The 17,209-nt window shown below is 40.7% G+C and overlaps 1 protein-coding gene across 3 annotated transcripts in view; it reads right to left on the bottom strand.

Moving 5' to 3' along the window:
- lrp8 (low density lipoprotein receptor-related protein 8, apolipoprotein e receptor) overlaps positions 1–17,209 on the bottom strand; it is a 174,492-nt gene that overhangs the window by 108,259 nt on the left and 49,024 nt on the right. The window lies entirely within an intron of this gene.

The raw sequence follows: 17,209 nt of genomic DNA, 5'->3' as shown, positions 1-17,209 counted from the left end.
TGTACAGCACCATACATTATCTGCATTCTTATCTATTTATGGTTCAAAAAGAAACTGGAAGAGCAGAGCGTCAACCTGCAGAGAGCGATGGAGGACGGCGATTGTTTTGTTGTCGTGTGCGTGTGTGACACGCTGACCCGCCTCCATGTTGTGCTGCGCTCTCAGCAAAACAAAAACACTGTACACAGCCTCCTATCCTTTGTCTTTCTCGCCACACTTATTCGTTCTGCATTACTTATGCCCTTCTTCTCCACCCTTCCCCTCCTTCCTCCGCCCCCACCCCCTACATTTATTTTTTTTTTCCCTTTGGCAAACAGCCAGTTGTCTTTTCTCCTTTGTCTGCTCTGTTTGTGATCGCTGATTAGAAAAATAAATGATTTTGTAAAATGCAGATCAGCTGCAGGGATCTCCTGCGAGATGCGACGAAACACCTGCATGTGAAATATTTCACAATGAACGACGTCTGTGTGTCTATAACTGTATGCCCACCCGCCTTAATTACTCTCATTAAACTGAAGGAACCCAGAATCGCCACTATAGCTGAGCACAGTTAGCACATTTAAAATGTTCCCAGGTAAGAACCCTCTGCTTACCCTCCCAGGACCTGGCATCCACATGTGTGGACATCACATTTTGGCTTGTCTAGAACACAATACTGAATTGTGCTCTACAAGGGCCTGATATCCACTTATTATATTATGCTGCCACTGTTCTATCGAAATTTAAAACGAATGTCCTCATATGTGGATATCAGGCCCCTGTAGAGCAAAATCAGGTAAAAAGATAATTCTTTGCTTTACATTCATCAGGTCCCAATCAGCCCAAATAGCAAAGAGAAATTAAAAATGCATACCATGAAAGAGTTTGGGTCTTAGGAGGTTAAACTACACCATCACCACCCACCCTACCTGCCCGCTGCTGTGGGGGCTGATCTAATGTGGAAGGACCTGAAAACAGAGCCAAGGGAAGATGCAGGAGCCTTTTCTTTGAACAACAACATGCTTTAAAGTGTTACGGACTTTAATTTGAATTTTTTTTTTAAATACAAAACTGCACAAAGTTTGTTGCCTACCAGTTTTAAGGGTCAGTTTATAGCCATCATTGCAGTTTGTTCAACACTCCACGAGCGTCACATCCATCTCTATTTCCTGTCATAGCTACTGCCATTTTAATTTTAAAATTCACTTTTAGGTTTGTTTCCCCCTTTAATACACATACCTACAACTTGCTTATAGTAAGGAATTTCAAGCTAATGAGGAGACTTGTCCACACAGCGGCCAAAGGAAGCTCGGTCAGTGCCATGACTCTAACTTCCTCTTTAGAGCGCCGAGACTGTCTCGAGCAAGTTAAAAAACTTAAAGTAAGCATGTATTCTACGCTAATCCCTTTAAGGCCTACATGTCCCATCATCATCAACAGCTGCATGAATGAAACTGCACAACGACTAAGCTCTTTTCGTTGGCCCCCTCAAAGCTTCTTGATTTGGGAACATTAGGAGGGGAAGAAAAGAAAAGCATGCGGTGGGAACCATTTGACACAGCCTTTGTTGCAGCTTATGAATCATCCCGCTCCGTAAGCCGACCAAATGAGCTCGTCTGTCTGGTGTAATCTCGTGACATCTCAACTTTAAATGGAGGAGCTGCCGGGAGCCGTGTTGACATTTCGTAATGACGACAACTGATCACTGTGACTAAATTTTCATTTAAGACGGTTAAGAGGTGACCTCATCCGAGTTCGCCATTAAAGCTGGGAACACACTAAGACACTGGGATTTTTTGATAATCTTAAACAACATGGGACGTGTTTTAATTGGCCAGAAAACCCTCCCTCAGCTGCTCTGCTGACAAAGTACTGCTTAACTGGCCCACAATCAGATGAGGCTTACACTGAACTTAAGCCCAAATCCCCCAGTCTATGTAGCCCACTGACATATCTATTAAAGTTTGTTTCAACTGCAGAGCAGCATTACTGTTGCAATTATGTTAAATGATTTCACATAATATATTCATTCAAGTTTTATTTCAGTTATCTTATACAGTCTTCTTGCTTTCTGCTATTTAACTGTTGTTTTTTGGCTTGTTTATTGTTACAGTGACTTGCAAGTGCTTTGCAACTGCTGTGAATTGCAGCCAGCGAATGACAATCAACTGCTTAAATTTCCCAAAATGGCCAAAACTGACGTGTCTTTTTACATACATCTACTATACAGACAAAAGTATTGAGGCACACCTTTTAATCTTTGACTTTGTGCTGTTTCAGTCCCACAGCCACAGGTGTATGAAGTCAACCACCTTTACAAACGCTTACAGTATGAAAGAATGGGCGTTCCTAAAGAGCTCACTGATTCACAGCGTGGTGTTGTATTTGGTGCCACCATTGCAACAAAACAGTTTTCAAGAGTTCTTCCTTTCTAGATATTCCACAATCAGCTGTAAGTGTTATTACTGTGTTATTACAACTCAGACATGAAGTGGTAGACCACACAAAGTTACAGAGGGAGGTTTAGAGACACCGACGCTCCGCTGATTCAGTAAGTTCAAAACGTCTTCTGGCATTAATATCAGCTCAAAAACTGTTCTGGGAGCTTCGTCACCGCATGGGTTTCTACGGCTGAGCAGCTCCAGTAATTTTGCTGTAAGTTTGAGTTTAATACAAGGCAACCAGACAAATTCCTCAAACCTTGGTTCCACACTTCTTGTTTCATATACTGCATGTATTCAATCACTGCATGAAAAAGGTGTCAAACAAAAGTTCTTTCAAATCATTTTGCAGTGGGTAACGTTTTTTTTTTCCTGCATATTCATCTCAATATTCTGTTAAAATTGGCAATATCATGGTTCAGCAAATATAGAACCAACTGTGCCTCTGTATTCAATTGCTTCTTAAACAGTGGTTTGCTGGTGCTTTGGAGACAGTAACCGTGTCCTGACACCTTCCTTTTTTGTCCTACTCACAAAATCATCTGTAATCAGTCACGGTCACATGAAATAAATCAGTGAGGATGTGGCCACAGATGAGCATGTTTTCCAAAGGAATGACCTAAAGTTACCTCACACTGTGTGGCTCTTTTTAATCATCGTGGGTATCAGAGGCACGTTGGAGAAATAACTGCTCTCCCACTTCCTCCTTCTGCATGCTTCCCAGTCACCTAGGTGTATCCACGGATACCCTGGGCCACTGGAATACAAATACAACCCAAACGCTCGCCTCTCAGCCCCATTACCACGCACACACACACACACACAAATCCCAAACCACCCCGTCTTCACTCCTGTTCTACTGTCTCTCACACCATCCCCCTTCATTAACCGTTCTTCTGTTTCGAGACGGGCACAGGGGACTATTTGTTCAGTTTTAATAAACGGGACAGTGGGGAACCGCTCTTTCATTTGCTCTTCAGAGATTATGCAAAATTTAAAGTGGGATGCATTATGTACCTTTGAACTAAAGAAAGGGAGGTTTACTTTTAGCCTTTTACCCACTTTCCCTATTTACGCACATGGGTTAGAAGACTGATTGTGCAGTCAGCGTGACACACTACCTTAGTCTCACATGAATGCAAATTTGCATCTGTACCTCCACCTCTCTGTCTGATTTCAGTCATGTGCAGAGGTTGTGGGGGTGCCCTTGGATCACTTTGAAAAAAAAAATCCCATGGAAGGACGATGAACAGACTCCCAGCAGGTGCTCTTGGCCACACAACACAATACTAGAATAGCCACTGGCCGAAGTGGCAGGAAAGTGGTGCCAGGAGGGCTGATGGTGAAGGGCAGAGGGTGGGTGCCGTTGGGCGATAGGGTGGGCAAATTTTTTGGAGCCAGCAGTGCGCGGGCCCCGGCTTTTTCGGTGGCCCCGAACAAAGCAGACCTCTTCACAGCCATCCAGAGATGCAAATTGCTCTTCATCAAAGTTTCACACTCCGTTTCCAGCGAACAAAATGGAAATGCTGGCTCCTTGGCTAGAACTGTCAGTAACGCCCCCTCAGTCCTCTGTCCTCTTTCAGTGTTTGTAACTGGCAGTTCTTAGACGAACAGCCAGGTGAGTACACACATGCACTCGCACACTCACTACACAGTCACATTTACACACACGCACTGGGCATCAACAATAAAACTCTCATAGACACACTCACACACACACACACACACACACACACACACACACACACACACACACCCCTCCAGGCCCAGCTTGCTTTCCACTGGCTGTGTTTTGATCCAGTATCCCACTGGGAGGCTTACGATGAGCCCTGCTTCAAATTAGGCTGGGCAACAGCCATCAAAGACATCCCTGCCGGAGGGGTATTTAGACCCTGATCAGCCTCACCCAGAGGCACCTACAGGTAAGGGAGAAACGTGTGTCTGTGTGGGAAAAGCAGACAAAGAGAAAAGGCAGTTTCATCGCTACATGTGCATATATATATGTCCAAGAAGGTGCCTTTAATATTTCAGGATAGTCTCCCCCGTCACTCCTTATTCTCTTTTTCCCCCTCATCTTCTCCTCTCTTTTTGCCGCCAGCTAAGAGGAAGATGACCTCAACTCCTGGCTTAATGTGATAACAGCAGTGCTTTAACCTAATGCAGAACTGTCTTCCAATATTCTGTTGACGTCTGAATACCTTTAAAAAAATGTAGGCTGAGCAAACAGGTCAAATACGCCTCATTAGCATTTTTGGAAAGAATCCCTGGATGGCATTGATGTTTTCTAATTCCTTTGTGTGTGTTTGTGTCAGTATGTGTGCGCTCTGTACAGCTTGTGCTAGGCACTTCGGGGGTGGGGGTTGAACCCGTATGACCACCCAAATCCGCGGCTAGCCGGTAAACTGATCTAAGCTTTACACATGGTTTCCGTCAGTGGTGAAGGAGAAAGTGAGCAGAATAAAATGATCCTTACGCTACAAATTTATGTCAATTTTAAATAAAGGCTCTTTATTTCAAAATCTTAAAAATGCTTATGTTGAACATATGACAGATTGGTATGCAGTATAGTCCAGGTCATTGAAATGAATCAGGTACTCTGAGATATTATAGTGGGAGTTTGACTGAGGGGATATTTTAGAAATGGACAAAAAAGTGGACAAATGGAGGCTCGGAAGCTAGACACATATAGCTCTTAGGTTCTTAGAAGCTCACACGTGTGTAACTAATGGACCTTTTTCGATCAAACGGGCACAGCTTGAGTTTTGCCTGTAATTAAGCAACACTTTAAACAAAAGAATGCAGAAGCCATCCTGCGAGTTTCCTGATGTACTTTGGTAAATAGTCAGGCTGATCCTGAAAAGCTTTAACCATTATAAAAGAAAAACGGCACAAAGAATTAACACGAAGGTTCTTCACATTGTTTTCTTCCTTTGTATCCTAGTTCTGTGCGATACTCCAAATCGATCTGAAATCAATACTGTATCGGTATTGGCAAATACCGATACAGTATTGATTTGAGATACTTTTAACTTATAACGACAGCTTATGTGAGGCGGAGAGCGTTTTGTCATGACTTATAAGATGAATCATTATAAACGTGCAAATATTGTACATACTTTAATGTATCACTGTGCTTTTTATTTTCCACAATAATTAGTTAACGCAATAAAATACACATTTCAGCTTTTCATGCGTCTTAAAACTCCATTTTTAGAATCTTTTTTTGGAGACCTGAAATGCAACTGTACCTCTCTCTAAAGCATTTTGTGTCACCGTCTGTTGTTTAGCTGTGTTACAGGATATAAATAAAATAGACGCGACAGTCTACACAAAACGGTTCAGACATTTTTTTCATTTTTTTCTTTTTCCAAAGTAAATCATTTTTAATTTAACACAATTTATTGAGCTACATACTGAACTTAGTGGCTGGAAACAAAGTATTGATCACATACTGCCAGCATTGATATGACACCACTCTGCTGTATGCTTTGGATCATTACATAGATATAAATAGTGCATAATGTCAAATTTCAAGTTTCCCAGTCACAGTTTTCTCTCTTTTTGTGCAGTTATTTGGTCTCCCTCTCTCTTTAGGCTTACACAAAAGGTAAACCAAACTCAGCCACTGACAGAACAATCTGCACAATCATTATACTGCTAATACTCGTCTTCCCCAGCATTTCCACCGATTTTGAATAGGCAACACAGGAAAAGAAAGGCTGTGATGATTAAATTCCATGCAATCCAGATTTAAAGAGCACTAGGTTCACCGGTAAGGCACCAAACCGTGTACGTAACAAAAGAGGTGCTGTAGCATTAAGTATTAGTAGTGTTGTGCGTGTGGCTCTCGGGACTTAAAAAAAGAAATAAAAGCAACTATAAGAACAGCCATTTACTATACATCCCCTGTTATTTTCTACCATCGCCGAATGAATAGAGTTTGCTTAGAGGCGGAGAAGGCCCTTCTGATTAGTATTCTTTAGAGTCTGTAAGAACAGACAGACCCACGATCAGAATGCAAGGAAGTCCTCTTTCAGGCAGCGAAGGAGTGAGGGTGAGGGGGACGAGACAGCAGAGGCTTGTCTACCATGTAAACAAAGCTTTAAAGATCGCATTTACAATGCAGCACAGTCTTAAGCAAAGGAAAAAGCCTTCATCATCTTTAAGGTGTCTTTAAAGATCTTTGCAAATGGTTTTGGCGAGCAGAAATTAGTTTAAGGTACAGAATATCAAGTCAGCGTGTGCCTTGAGTACCCATTTCCCCCAAAAGACCACGGCATCTGAACATGTCGGATAAAAGGACAGTGTTGTGACAAGAGGAACAAAGCGTGCACAGCCATGAAAAAAAGAAAGTGCTGCCAAAAAAGAAAAGAAATGCAGACGCTGGAGTCCTTGCAAGCTGAAACATTAGGATTCCTGAATAATCACATAGACTGATCAAGGTGACACCTTCTTTCCCCCCTTTATTATTTGTCATGAATTAATGAATCATTTCAAATTCTTAAACACTTTGTTTTTTTTTCTTTCTGACTATTAATAAATGTCTTAACAAACGTCCGACTCTGACCTCTGAGATTAATGTCTGAGTTATAGTGTTGAATTCACTCACTGAAGCCTCGAGTTTAAATGCAGCGCGTCTTGATTTTTGATTCCTTCAATCCAAAGAAACACCGCGAGCATAAAATGCCATCAAATATATAATGATAGAGTTGTTAACATTTTGAAAAGAGAGTTATATTTCAAAGAAAAAGACACAAAAACAGAACATTTGATTTCATTGTGGGAATTAAATGATTCTGATTCTTCTCATCGCTGCCACTCCAACACCGTTAATTAGATTTAACACATAATAGCTCCACAATCCCACCAGGATATCTCTCCTCCCCCATCCTCTCTCACTGTTTTTCTATCCTTCTGTCCATCTTCTCTCTCTCTCACACACACGGCACACTAAACAACCTCTTTTTGTGGTCCGTGTCATTGATATTGCTTGGCTGGGGCCTTTCAGCCCTGACGGATAAGGAGCCCATAGGAACCGACTGAACTCTGATAAAGGTATGGCGAACGGAAGCGAGTGTGGGTTCAGGCCCCTTTAGCCCTCCAGAGGAATAATTTACAGCTCTGCCACAGTTGATTTCCCTCACTACGGCCAAAGGCAGTCAGAGACATAGCGACATAGCTCACTTGCAGATAGCTGAGCATAGCAACATACAATCATACACAAAGGAGCTAGGAGGCGGCAAAGACGGGAGAGAATGCTTTGAATTATTAAAGGGAAGAAAAAATAACAACATTAATGACACAAGTGAGGATATCGGTCATGTGCGAATGTGCAACATTCCCATTTTGTTTGTTTGCACTCAGTACTGAACAACCTTATAGTACTTTTTACTTCACCTTTTAGTGTCCTTTCCTTCCTGAATCCTTGATTTATCGACTGTGTCAAAGAGAAATCAAAGTTATTGACTGAAAACAAAAAGGAACAAATTCACAAGGTTGATTCTCAGTATCGTCTTGCACCGTGCTTCAAGTCCACTTTGTTGTCATGGAGATACTTCAGTTGAACCATACAACCTCGGTGAAATGAAATACAGGAGAGGTGGCAAAAAGTACACATTTGCGACTTAAATAGAAATAGAGATGCTTGTGTTAAAAAAAATACTGAAGCACTGATTCGACTTCTTTACTCAAGTGACAGTGAAAAAGTACAGCCTCCGAAATGTACTCTTTCAAAAAATTAGCTCTTTGAAGGACAATTCTACCTGCTGATTTTGTACTAAGCTGACTGGACATCCCACGGCAACAATTTACTGACATCTACACCTCGAACACCGTTCCAGATCATTGTGGCGCACTTTAAGCCCTGAGTAAAGTGCAATAAAGGATCCATAAATTACATGTTTGTGTCTCTTTCATGTGTGTCATGTGTGATAAGAAACAATGATGAACCCCCCCCCAATAGGATTGTCTATAATGCTTTGTTGTTCCTTCCACTGATGTTCAAATCAGTATGAAGTATAAATTAGAGATATCTGTGGAAAAAATGCAGGAAATAAAAGAAAAGTACTTGAAAATCCTCTTAAGTGCAGTACTTCCCACTTTTGATATACAGGCAATATAATGGTGGGTTCACACAGAAATGTCAACCTTAGTCAAATTGGAAACCCATGCATCAGCTTGTAGGCAATCACGAGTCTTCTATAAAGACTTGTGTGGAAGACGACATGTAAATCAATAACCATTTATTATTTTATTACGTAAAATGTGTTAAAAGTTTCACATTCAGTTCGGTTTTGTTTTTTTCCTGTAAGTAGAGTAACTTTTTTCTCAAATTGCTTTTTTTAATTTCAAAGATGAACTTTAAAACAAATCCACCTGATTGTCCAGAGAATACAAAACCCTTTCAGCAGTGAGAAATCAGGAAAAAGCAATAAAACACTAAGGAGGGTGGAGCAACTTAGAGATCAGTACTTTAGCTTCATCAATCACAGTTTTTGTAGACGTATCTGTTTATTCAGCCCCTGTGGGTATGTGCATGTAACATTTGCTTCTGTGCCTGCCAGCAAATGCAAGTGGTCAGAAGTGTGCATTCAAGCTGCTTTTATTTATTTATTTTTATCTGTATGCAGCTGCAATACACTTAACACCCTCTGACTTTTTCATTTGTTCCACGTAAAAGAAGATCCAACTCTCTCAGCAGAGTACACAAACCTCTGAGCCGCACAGACACACATTCCCTCTGGTTAGGCCAAAAGAAGAGATTGGCTTTGACATCTGCCTCAGTGTGTATTGTCCTGTTCTCATTTGTATGGGGCCTAATATCGCCCTAACCTTTCCGCCACACAGCGGTTCAATTGCATCAGCATAAAACTGCTTCAGTGAAAAGCCAATTATCGTCTCAATCGCGCCACAATACAGCTTAGGCACTGCCCACGCCACTGCTGAACGTACAAAACAGCCAACAATGCTGGCGAAGTGACAAAACTGGGGCAGGGCATGCAGCAGTGACAGAAAGGAGGAAAACTCGATTGCATTCCTAATCAAAAGCTCTAGCACATTGTGCAGAGGTTTTTAACGCATCTTCTAACAACCTCTTAACCGCATTAATTTATGATCTGTAAGGCATAAGCTGCATCTTGCTTTATTTTTTTCCTCATAATGTATGGAAACAAGGCAGAGGATGGAAATTGTGGCCGTAATCTAGTTTTCTTTAGGTGAGATATACAGTTGGAAAATATATAGTGTTATGCAGAAATTATATTGCTTAGGTGGCAGTGTTTACATCTCTCTGTATAGATGCTATGACACTAAATGAAATACAGGGATTCTGTTTTAATCATAATCCTAAAACGTAAAAAAAGCAAATAGAGCAGGCACTACAAGTGGTAATAAATGCACAATTAAGATCGGAAACGGTAATTTGCCTGCAGCACTTGAATGTGAAAAGGCATCAAATGATTCTCTTAATTTCGTGAGCAAGCTACAGCGAGAAGATGTCACTTGGATTGCGTAAAGGTAAAATATGAATGCATGAGATGAGGCATCTGACGCTATCTGTAAACCCCTCTCCCTACTGATTCATGTTCAATTACCACAAAATGCAGTGGAATACTCAGCTTAGGGTAAAACATGAGCAAACAGCACACTGCCGATCTGCAACAAACATGCTTAACATGCTTAATGTGTTTTTGCTTTTCTTTTTTTGCTTAGATAAGTAACAAGCAATCTGCTGCACTGGCAGCAATGCCCGCTTTGAAATGGCTGGGAGAGAAAAGCTTGAATGGTTCAAGTTTTGTTCAAAAAGTCACGCTGACACTATGGCGACACAATAGAATTTCATTGGGAATGGAGGTAACAAAGGGAGAGAAACTGCTGCTTCCATCCCGTGCGCGTGTGTTTGTGCATGCGCGCGCTCGATTGGAGCGAATACAACTCCAAGCCTTTCTCCATGTCTGTTAGTGGGAAACAGTTGAATGGCAGGGAGCAGGGATACAATGTTATTACCTTCTGTAGCTCCACCCCTCTATCAATCCATCTTTGCAAACACACACGTGAGAACACACAGATTTGCCCAACTTCAGTGAAGCATGGAACAATCCGTCTTTCAGTGCCTTTATTCCTGGGAAAAGCTTATAGATCTTAATTGCATTACTGGGAGGCGTAAAGGGCTAGAGGGAGCATCCAAACCCGGTGAAGGAAACCAGAAATGGAATTCTGATTTAAGTGAAAGATAAATAATCCGTCGCCGACACTCTAGAGGCGTTCTTTACCTTTTTCTTTCACTTTATGACTCTGACACAACCACAACTGTTTTTTTTTTCTCCCCATCAGAAGCTACACATCTCTAACAGCACCACTGTGCAAATTACACCAAATCATAATGGTTAGATATATACAACAAATCTGATTAAATTGCTCCCACACTGACACATTTATGCTCTCCTGGAGTGGAAAATCTTTTAGCCAACGAAGAAATGATGCGAAAAATGGGAGTGGAAGTGAATTTTATTTAATTAATAAAGACCCAAATGGAATGAAATTGAATCTTAATAATAAATCCAGTCATTTCTGTATGTGTATTATAGAGTGGGTGTGTCTGTTCTTTACCTAACTTGACAGTAAGAAATAAGTAAGTGCAATGCCAAGTTTGGATGAGAGTTGAGCCCAACTGATTTATTAGGAAGCTGATTTTCCCCATTTGCCGATCTTTAGGCATTGGCATTTATTTAAAAGATGAGAGAAACACCCTTCGACAATGTAAAAGAATTGTTGATGTTGCACAGTTTGCTCACCAGAGGGCACTCTGCAACATTCCTGTTGGGAACAAGTCCTGCAAACACAACAACTATCTGATCCAAGCACACATATCAAATGTTAAGAAAATCTGCTTGTTTCATGTATCTGAATAGTAAAGAAAAATATATATTTCTCAATCACGAAATATCAATATCGCTCCATCTGTTTTATTTGCCTTCCAATAACAAATCAGATTTTTGAGTACTCCTGTTAAACTCTATATAGGAGTCCTGTACTGTACGACATTCCTATGCACAAAAACAAATCTGTGTTGGTAGGGAAACATGACTCTTTTATTCACATTGTAAATTTGAGGCTACACTTTATACACAGCTTCCAACTTTTATTTACATTGTTGTGGCTTTTTAAAATGTCACTTTCAGTCTTTTAAAAAAGCTGGATCTTTCAGTAAAACAATGTTGTGTTGCTCAGAAATTGGCCCCATGTGTTGAAGCTGCCAATGTCATATTTCATCTGTTTTTTGTTTGCCCCCCCCATCAGCGTTACATATCAAGCTGTCAGCCTGCCAAAGCTGATTTGCTTGCACGTCGAGACAGCTTATTCAAACATGGCATCTAAACAGAATACTTGCTATGAAACACAGAAAAGGCTGCATGTGTGAAAAAGTCCTCTGTAAGAGAAGACATGTGAAAAACCGAGTGAGAGAACAGCATGTGCCATTAGAGGAATGGAAAAAAGAAAAAGCATAAAAGGCAGATTGGGAATAAAAGAAAAAAAAAAAGTTGACAGTTTGAACTTTAAACTTTTCGCTTTCTCTCTGCCAAAACACAAGGTATCTATTGTTCAAACTAAAGGCCCTAAAGTCAGTGTCGGGGCCTTCCGAGCCCACACGAGGGTGACAGCTATAGGCTTGAACTCTTAGATTAATGCTGTCCCCCTTTCTGTCTCCAACATGGACCCTGGACTTCTATAAACGCCTCCTCCCCATCATTTAGACTAGACATCCACACATACACCACCTCCACCCCCAACAACTCTTTGGCAGGCTAGCACAAACAAGGCGTGAGGAATGTGGCTTCAATTGCTGGACGGGCCACGAAGGAACATTAACTGCCGACGCCGAACAAAAGCAGAAGTTACGAGTGTATGAGCGCAATGCTGCTTTTCCAGACTACTCAGAAATTTCTAAATATCTAAAGGTGTATAAACCTCTGCAGAAAACAAGTTTGTGGAACAAAACGATGCGGCTGGTAGAGATGAGCATAGCAAAAAACTTGTTTTTTTCCTCAAGAGAAGTCTCCTTGGTTAAGGTATTATCCAATTACCTGCAGATCAGATGTGAACAGCAACAGGGCAATTTGCACAGCAGGAGGAGAAGACAATGAAACTCTTCATCCATGCATTTGTCCTGACCTCAACCACTAAAAGGGCGGGAGACTGTTGTGAAACGACAGTTAAGAGGACGAAATCGAAAAAGCAAGAAGAGACGAGGACAAGTCAGAAGCAGATCACACATGAACATCAATTTAGACATTGCGGTGAAAGCGTCTGCTTGATATCAATTATTGAGAGCCTTCATGCAAGCAAAGTGGCCGGGCCACCTTTTGATTTACCCTCCCTCACAATGTAAAGAAAAAGAGCCGAGTGGCAGTCACCAAAACTTTGTATAGCTGTGCGACAAGTATTAATGATAGTGTACTAATGATAGCTGGCTGTTCTTGGGGCAATAAGCACCTCTAATGGCAAACACAGAGATAAGCTCTGTTCCTATGCAGCACTGTGAGACAGATGGTCTCATTACTCCTGATTGAGAATAGGGAGAGTAGTTTATCCCGAGAAATGGGCAAGAAGAATCGCGGTAGAGACGAGGAAAGAAAAAGAGCTACAATAAGTCAATAAATTCATTCGTTTCCAGATTCCAGAGCAGCATTTTGATACACTTTTTGTTTTAATCCTTTCAGAATTTATTTTGGATTAGGCTTTCGCCGACTCTGCTGTTCAAATATACATAATCTAGTCTGTATATATAACTCGTGGAGGAATCCAGGGTAGCCAGCTGAGCTGGTCGGATGTTTCGGTATAGCTGCTCGAATAGCTTGTTTTGCTTTGTAAATATATTTGTGCAATTAAATCGATCGAGGGGCAAACAGAGACGGTGGAATGCGAATGCCCGAGGCAGCTGAAGAAGTATCTGCCCATACTGTACACAAACAAAATACACAGTACACAAAAGCTGAGAGGCAAAGACAAATATTACCAACGTCTCGTCAAACACTCGAGAGATAAACACTTCGTGCCGCAGATATAAAACACTCATGTGGAAAATTGATTTAAACTTTAAGATTAAAAAGGAATCGAGGCGAGAGAGTGTATAGCTTGGTCTAAATTGAGACCAATCAAATGTCACCTGCAAACTTCGGATGCAATGCATGCAGTCCTGCTTTTAGTCGATACCCCTAACCCTATATCTGTCACCAGTATTGCAGAAGGCCAGACTTACTGCGTTAAACTGACATTTTGACACATTGCAACAAAAGGAGGAACTGTCTTCATCTAGATTGGTTCAAATCAAAGATGATAGCTTTAACACTGCGAGTCAATTGAAGCTGGTTGGGGTTGTTTCCGTCCAAGGGCCCCTAAAAATTACTGAGTTTAAACTGCTGTCAAACCCCTGTCAGCTGGGGTATAATATCCCTAAGAGTGACAGAAAGGTTGCTGACAGAAGCAGTTGGAGGGAAAGCAGAACATCATCTTTATGACAGCATGTAACGAATTTTATATCACTACCAATTTTTTCCACATTAGACCACTCTATATGGCTCCAATTTAAATCAGTTAAAAGTTTTAAAATTTCATCTGTAGAAACAACGTTAAGAAAAGATCCAGCTGATTGCATTTGTCCGTAACAAGTTTTTATAATGAAGATTTGTTTCTTTTTTTGGCTCAAAAGGGAAACAAAATTCTTCTATGTCCATCCAGAATCTCATATTCTGTGGATCTCACTGATTTACTAATTGCTGAACGGGTTTGATGTGTAACCATAAATATTTCATTATTACTATAGCTTTTGTGTGTAATATTGGTCCACTCCTTCAGCCTCACTACAAAGAGCTCTAACCACCTTCATCTTCAATGACTTTGACGTGAGCCGTTCAGCACAGAAGAAAAAAACCCAAAACAAAACAGGTAAATTGGGGTTAATTCAGGTAACAGCTCTGTTCAGTATAGCCGTCTCTTAGAAAATGTCCTGCTTTGCTTCTTGAATGCATGTTATCTTATTACAGAATATTGCTTTATTATGAGTATTAATCAGAGGTCTGGAGGGATTTCAGAAAAACAGCAGTGCCACTTTACCATAAGGAAACAGTGTTTCCATGTAAATAATTTTCTTCTACAAGTGCTCACTTCTGAGCGCTTGTACTTTGAAGCACTTCATTGTTTGTTTCTTTCCACTTTGCATTTTTGATGTCTCATATTTAATCCTATGAAGTTTGAATGCATTTGTCATAAGCTGCTTCAGGCAAAGCAGTCTGTCAGATGAATGCAACGTAATGTGAGGCATCATCATCAATTTTAAAATGAGGAAAATCAAATCTGCAAGCGTAGATCAGTTGTGACTTTGAAACACCTGGTGGAAATCTTTAAAAGTCCTCTGAGACACTAGTTTCTAGATCTAAGGCTTGTTTGGGGCAAATTTTAATTAGTCCTCTGGATAACGGATTGCTATTATCAACTGATTTTATCAGTTCAACAAAAAGTATCTAACAATCCAAAAAAAAAAAAAAGAGGTAGCAGATGTGGCTGTGGCATAAATCAGATACCTCTCAGCTGTGGGACTTGAGCAAGTGTTTTGGACTCACAATTTAAAATGGAATTTCACTTTCTATTTAAAATCAGTTTAGGCAGCAAAAACTACTTTGTTAGGATCTAGACAAGAGCAAGTGTTGCATTAAAAAAAACTTTTTTTCCCAACATTAACTATTATATTAGGAAGCTCTTTTAATCTTTTCAATCTCACTACCAGATTGAAGACTTCACCAAAGATTACTCTAGTACACACACTTACTCAGACCATTACTGGCAGTACTACACAGTCTGGGTTTCTTCAGGACTCATTGTATATACAGTAGAGCACCTAAAGTTAATTTCTGAGGTAAATTAAAACTGATAATGGCCATTTAATTGAGAACACTCTAAGCGGGTGCAAATGTCACAATCTCTGACAAACAAAAGCAAGTTCAATCAGGGGCTGTCTGGCCAGTGCCATCCTCCTGAAAGGCCAATTCATATAAAGCCCATGTGAGCCCTTAATGAGTCAACCTCTCCAAAAAGCTCCAGAGCTACTGTTAATTACATAAAGACCAATTCACCATGGACAATCATCCTCAGGCAAAAATACTGGGAGCCCAGGTTAGAGGGAACAGCGCTGCATAGCTTGGCATGCTACAGCCCTCTATTATGCAGAAGCAACAGGAAGTGTCTGGCACCACCCTGACAGCGAGTACACCGACCTCTACGGCAGCCAAGACGGTATCAGCCCTGCTGAAATGTAAACACCTTGAGGAGCTGGATGTATTTGAATGGGAGCACACTTCTGTTTTTTGGGGTTTTTTTTGAACCATTATCTATTTAAATGAAACAAAAAGCTCAACAGATACACACCGAGCCCAGAGCACAGCATAAATTAAAAGTGTATATCAAACTACTGGATTCTTATTTTGATTGAAGAAAAGAATCGGTGCTTTTGCTGTTTAAAGAAGACTGCTCTCTAACAAGCAGACTGCGTGGCCTTTATAGACCTTGGATAGTCAGGAAAGTGGCAAACTGTCTCCAAATGTTACACTCGATCTTTGATCAAGTCTTGGAAGTCATTCAATTCACAGTCATCTGCCATCACTATAAACCCTTCAAGGCTGACAGCTGGCCCTTTGATGTCAAAACATGCCCTTTGGCAAATATATAAGTATATGGGCAACACTGCTAAATTATCAAAAATAAAAGAAAAAAGATATACTTTCATCCTCCTCTAAAAAAGAAAAGTAAGGTGAGCTTGATTTGTTCAAAGATCTTTGGTGATGCTCTGATGTGATATTCAGTTGATTGAGATGTGGCTTCAAAAGAATTTCTACCCTTGGCAAAACAGTGTTTTTACTGTTTCATACAGGGATCCAACAGAATCATTTATAGCTGATTCAATGCCGAACGTCAAACAAGACTCCCTTCATCGCTGCGCATTTCTGCTTATAACACTATGCGAAAGAAAAAAAAACACTTGGTGATGCCCCATAAATTATGTTTTTCACGTATGCATGTGCAATAAATACCGCAAATGACTGCCTGAGACTCACTGAACAGAGAAAATAATTCTATTTACATGTGCCATGCATTCACGCTCAGCATGTGAACATCTGACCTGTCAGAAGAAGCTCTGGATGGATCAGATTAATGGTAGGGTTGTCCCTACGATTATTATAGGCTTTTCACAGTTGGTTTTTCATCACTCGGAAACATAATTTCCAGAGGCTTGCGCTATGCAGCGACTGTGATAAATGTCTATGTGGCCTGCAAAAATGAGGCATCCAGCCAAGCTGCAGGTAGAGAAGGCAAAGGATCTACAGTGAATGTAAACTCTGAAGTAGAGGGAATAGTTAAGTCTGTGTGCCATATTAAGTGCCATAAATTTAGCATTATGTCATATTTAGACCCACAGCTAGCTAGTTCCCACACCCTACTATGGGAAGCATAAGAAAAGCCACCTTACCACTAAGGAGTGCCTAAGCCATTGAGCATTTCACAATGCACAAAGAGATCAATCACACAGTGTGAAAACAATGGAACTCAATATCCGGGCTGCAATGTCAGATCAGCAGAAATCTTGTGAACTCTTAGCTCCCAAAACAATACAGGAGGGAGAGATACGGCCTCCCGTGCTTTATTCTGCCTAGCAGCCCCTTAAGGAGATCAAAGACTCTCGTGTTAAAAAACTTATGCAAACAAATCCTTTTTTTCCCCCAAATACGCTAATCACATCT

This window comes from Perissodus microlepis, chromosome 17 (assembly GCF_051167445.1).
Source record: "Perissodus microlepis isolate ML-2025 ecotype Zambia chromosome 17, ASM5116744v1, whole genome shotgun sequence".
Classification (NCBI taxonomy): domain Eukaryota; kingdom Metazoa; phylum Chordata; class Actinopteri; order Cichliformes; family Cichlidae; genus Perissodus; species Perissodus microlepis.
This window is presented reverse-complemented; position numbering and strand designations above follow the sequence as displayed.